Source organism: Bubalus kerabau, chromosome 19 (genome assembly GCF_029407905.1).
Source record: "Bubalus kerabau isolate K-KA32 ecotype Philippines breed swamp buffalo chromosome 19, PCC_UOA_SB_1v2, whole genome shotgun sequence".
In the NCBI taxonomy this organism is placed as follows: Eukaryota; Metazoa; Chordata; class Mammalia; order Artiodactyla; family Bovidae; genus Bubalus; species Bubalus kerabau.
Window position 1 is genome coordinate 2811220 of NC_073642.1, and position 6000 is coordinate 2817219.

A 6000-nucleotide genomic window follows, 5' to 3' on the forward strand; every position below is an offset into this window, starting at 1 on the left:
AAGATAATAACCATTTTTAAACAAATTTTCTTTTTATGGCTTATTTTAATTATACTTGATTTTGTAATCAAGTAGATATTTGGTTTTGTTAAGTGTCTATTAACCCAAATAATGTGAGTTATTAATTGGTGAGGTGTCCAATATTTAGTCTCCTTTATTTGCAAGATTTTTGTGCTTTCTTCTTTTGAATATCAAAAACATTCTAGTAAAGTAATATGAGTATATTTGATATGAAGGTACATGATAAGCCCTCTTGTCTTATGCTTGTTTGACAAATAGACATATATAATCTCATTTTTCCATATTTTTACTCTATATGGACCATTAGTTGAGTTTCATTTGAAAGAATTTGTCCCTTCTTCTTGAGAAGTGGCATGAAGGGAAGTATTGAAGATAATTTTACCATCTCATCCTCAAGAGCCGATGGGAATTGTAACATCAGTAAGCATTTTGTCTGGAAAATACTGACATTCCTTTTAAAACTCTGTAATAGTTATATGACAGTGAGATTCTAGCTGTGCTAGTCAGTCATGGGGCTGTCATTGACTGTGATGAATGGTCTCCATTATTGAATACTGTGGGCCAGTGTCTGAGGGTGTCAGAACCCTGCGTGCTCAGAGTCTGCCATATATCTTAGGATCAAAGTCCCTTTCACTAATGTGCCTGGATTAATGATGACTTCCTCATTGGAATATGAACAAACTGAGTGACAAAAATCACTTGTCAGCTGAGATCCCTCCCAGGGACCATGCTAGACAAAAAATGTGGAGAGAGCTTGTCTAGTATAAGCACCAACTAGGATGAAGTGTTTGAAAGGTCACCTGATAGTATATATTAAGGAAAATGAGCTGTACAGAGATCTATAAGTATCTAGTGTAAGGAGAGATGGAAGTTCTTGGAGTGCTTGGCTAATAGCATCCATCCACTCAGAATTATTATACTCTGGGCATTTGATCGATTATTGTTGTTCGTGTTCAGTTGATCAGTTGTTTCTGACTCTTTGTGACGCCATGGACTGCAGCACCATTTCCTGGAGCTTGCTCAAACTCATGTCCATTGAGTCAATGATGCCATCCAACCATTTTGTCCTCTGTTGTCCCCTTCTCCTGCCTTCAATTTTCCCCAGCATCAGTGTCTTTACTAATGAGTTGGCTCATTAGATTTTTAGCTGTCACAAAAATTCATACAGTTGTTTTTCTTCTCACCCAAATACAAATTTCCTAGGCATTTGAGTGATGGGGTCAAGTATATGCTACACTAAATACTTTTAATTGTGAGGTCATTGCATTTCCAAATCTTGACATTTTATAGGTTAATATTCATATTCCTTCAGTCTATTTCATATGTGTTTTAAGGGAGATCCCAGTTTTAATGAGTGAGTCTAAGGGTCCTTTGGAGAGACTTTGACCAGGTCTTAGAACAAATGACTTTCTATACTCTCCTCTTCCATGGAACAAAGTGTATTTTTATTATTGTCACACAAGTGGTCAAAAAATTTGTGTAATTAAATCTCAGATCAATAAATATTCAGTTTGGAAGATTTTTTTTTCAACTCCTCTAATTTTCTCTGTGGTTTATCAGTTGGAAGTAATATTTCGATTGCATAGAATTTCTATCCCACCAAAGAAAAGCTGGTTTTTTCACTTCTGCCAGCTCCTTATCTAAGAAGAAATCCAATAATGCACTCTAAACATATCATCTAATCTTTTATAAATTTCTGAGTAATTATTATTTTTTAAGTAATGAAAAATTTAATTGGTGTTGTGCAATCTGTCAGTTTAAACAGTTTGAGTACTTAAAAATCTGGTGATTCTTTGAGGCTTCTTTTTGTACTTTTCCAGAATTTTTTATTTTTTCCACCTTCCTGCTGATGCTTCATATAGAAATTAAGTATGGAAACAATGGCAAGGCTATTCCTCACCAGTTTGGCAGAGAGAAATTGTTTCTACTGAGGGATGTGCTTGCCCAAATATCACTGAATCCTCAGCAGTGTGGCCTGGTGAGCATCATTGTGACGATGGGATGGGAAGTATTTCATGGTGAGAGATCTCAGTGTCTAGCTCTTCTTCTCTGCACACTCCTACCCTCTCAGTCACATGTCCATAACTATTGTGCCTGTGTGCGTCTTGCCTGCTTTGCTGTGACTCTACCATCAGGCAGAGTGTAACCCTGTGCTTTCCCTGCAAATTGCCATGTTCCTGAGCTCAAACAAGTGCTATAAGTGATTTTTTAGATAATGTTCTTTATTTCCCTATCATGGCTTTTTTCAGGTTAGTCCTCCCCAATCCACTGGATCACCTTTGAGGATAAAATAATTCTGAGGTTTAGTTTACAGAGTATATATATGCATTATATGTGCATTGTTGTGACTGAATTATTCACCAGGCCAACATTTTCCTGGAACTTTAAGTATGTTCAGACAGTCTTATTGCACATTTAATTTGGCAGAAAATGTTGGACAATATTTGCTCTTATGGAGACCAGAGCCTAACAAAATTAATATTGATGGAATAATATTGGAAACATTCTAGCAGAGCAATGTTTATTTAATAGGCAGTTACATTGTTGAACTCTACTGTCTTGTAACTAACAGACCAATGGACAGGTTTACTTCTAATCTTTCCACAGTTTTATTCTATTCCCACAAGGTAACAAGGATAGAGTTCAAGTTTCTTATGAAAATGTTTATTCCTCCCCCTTGAAGTACAACATGAAGGAAAGGCTCATCCTTAGGGGCCTGGATCACCGATGTAGGGTCTAGTCTCTGTAACTGAGTAGGGTGGATAAGTGATAACCTTTGGACTTAAACCTTCTGAGGCGGGCAGTGCTATATTTTAGAAACTCATATGTGTATCATTGCTATAAATAATTGATCTCATTTAAAAATCTGAACAAAATGAGTTAGATAATCACTTCTGAGAAACTGAGGTCTTACATAGATAGCCACCCTAAGAAAAATATTTACAAGAAGGAGATCAGTGATTTCATTTGTATGGTACCAGGAAGAACTGTGATATTGGAAAGTTTAGCTTCTTGTATGCATTAGAGGAACTGAGCTGTACATTTTCTCATTTCAGTTCAGTTCAGTCACTCAGTCCTGTCCAACTTTTTGCAACCCCATGGACTGCAGCACGCCAGGCCTCCCTGTCCATCTCCAACTCCCAGAGTTTACTCAAACTTATGTCCATTGAGTTAGTGATGCCATCCAACAATCTCATCCTCTGTCGTCCCCTTCTCCTCCCACCTTCAACCTTTCCCAGCATCAGGGTTTTTTCCAATGAGTCAGCTCTTTGCATCAGGTAGCCAAAAATTGGAGCTTCAGCTTCAACATCAGTCCTTCCAATGAATATTCAGGATTGATTTCCTTTAGAATAGATTGGCTGGATCTCCTTGCAGTCCAAGGGACTCTAAAGAGTCTTCTCCAACAACACAGTTCAAAAACATCAGTTCTTCGGGGCTCAGCTTTCTTTATAGTCCAACTCTTACATCCATACATGACTACTGGAAAAACCATAGCTTTGACTAGATGGACCTTTGTTGGGAAAGTTATGTCTCTGCTTTTAATTTGAGGGTGAAATTGCAACCCTTTGAATGTTTAGCTGGTAGCATGAATACACTTGTAGTAAACAGACCCTGGAGAATTAGCATGTGAGCACTGAAAATTCTAGAAATGGTTGTACCTACACTTGAGCCATTCACATAGTTGTCTGAGCTGCTGGAGTCCTCTCATAAGGGCTATTTATAGATGGTCAAAATACAAACATAATGTTTATTTTTCTTCAGTAACTGAAGCAAATATATGGTAATTAAAAAGTAGTTACTGTATGTAAGACCTTCACAATATATTTTAATTTGCTTGCCAATCATTCACTAGGATTGAATCATTGTTTCTTTGTTTCTTTTTTTTTCCATCAACCAAGAGAGTTACACAGTGAGTACTGGCTTCAACTACATACTACATTAAACATTTTCAGATGTGAAATGATTGAATTTCCAGTTCTTGTTTTTAGTTTTTGTTTTTTTTTTAATTTGGATTTCCTTAGCCACTTTTATATACCCCAGGTGGAATTTCTAATATGCTTAAAGAAAGATCTAAGAAGACCAATGCCTTAGAAAAAATATTTCTGAACAAATATGTTCCAAAGAGTGACCATTTATTGTTTTTGTCATGTTGACTGCCCAATGAATATCTTTGATGAATTTCTTATAACAACTTGTTACTAGATATTCCATTAAGAACATTTTATCTCTCAATTCCCTGACTTCCTTTGTGCTTTGTAGACTGGAAGTGATGTTAGAGAGAAGGGATATTTTGCTGCTTGGAATTCCACTGTCACCCCCAAAGAAGTGCTGTTTTCGTCACTTGTATGAGCTCCTTTCTCTGGGAAAATTCACAGCATTGCTTTCTAGAGGTAATATTCAGTTGTAATAAATGTATGTTGCCAGATTATTTTTACTATGTTATTAATCAATTTAGAATTTTATTGCTTTTATGAAGTGTCTGTTAATCCAAAGAGTGTGAAGCATTAATAATCTGGTGAGTCATACGAGGCACTTTTCCACCCCAGATTTTTTCACTATCAGTCTTTTGAATAATATCAAATATCTCAGAAGAGTGATTATATGTATTACATGCATATACATAGTGAACACTCCTGTCTTGTTGATGCTGACAAATGAACTCATCCTACTTCTCATCTAGATGCACATTTATTCTTTCCCACAGACTGACATGTTCCAAAAACTAGGTTTCATATGAATGAACTTATTCCTTCCCCTTGAGATGAGACATAAAGAAAAGTGTTAGGAATAATTCTGCCTCCATCCTCAAAGGCCTGTGTGAATTCTCACAAAGGTAAGCATTTTGTCCTAAAGGATACTGATACTCTTTTAGGGAATTACAGTGACAGTGAGAATCTGTCTGCATTAGTCAAGCATGAGACTGGGTCACTGATTGTGCTTGCTGGTCTCCATGACTTTTTAGCATGCCTGTGTGTCCAGTGGTGGTGGGATCTTTAGTGTTTAGTGACTATCACATATCTTAGGCTCATAGCTGCTTTTATAAACATGCCAGGGCCAAAGACGGTTTCAATCATTGATCTGCTGGAAAATCTGAACCAAAGGAATAATAGAATCATTTCTCTGAAACTAAGTTTAATATATATAAAAGGTTAGGTAACAAAATTAGTGTTACTTGAAATAGATTGTGATAATTTAAGGTGCCTTTTACAAACCCTAGGGTCAATACTAAGCAAATAACTCCAAAATATTAAAAAAAAAACCTACCAACTAATTAAAATAGTGCAATAAGAAGTGTCTATTTAATGCAAAAAGACAATTTAGAGTGAACAGAGAAACCACGAATATATAAGACATCTAGAAAATGAATAGGAAAATGGTAGACACAAATCTAACCACATGATTATATTAAATTTAAAAGAAACTGGAAGATTTAATTTAAAAAATTAAGCAGGTGCACATTGCTTCTAAGATACTTCAGAACAAAAACCAAACTGTTTGAAAGTAAAAGGTTATTAATTATATCATGCAGAGAATACCCAAAGTAAATAATAAATTTTTGAGCAAAGGTCAATGACATAATGGTAAAGCCCAGCATAACTATAGGGAAAACCCATGAAACCAAAAGCTAGATTTCTGCAGATTGATGAAATTGACAAGTCTTTAGTTAGAGGGCTTCTGTAGTAGCTCAGCTGGTAAAGAATCCACCTGCAATGCAGGAGACCCCAGTTTGAATCCTGGGTCAGGAAAATCTGCTGAGAAGGAATAGGCTACCCACTCCAGTATTCTTGGGCTTCCCTGGTGGCTCAGTTGGTAAAGAATCTGCCTGGAATGTGGGAGACCTGGGTTCGATCCCTGGGTTGGGATGATCCCCTGGAGAAAGGAACCGCTACCCATTCTAGTATCTTGGCCTGGAGAATTCCATGCACTATATAGTCCATGGGTTTGCAAAGAGTTGGACACGACTGAGCGACTTTGACT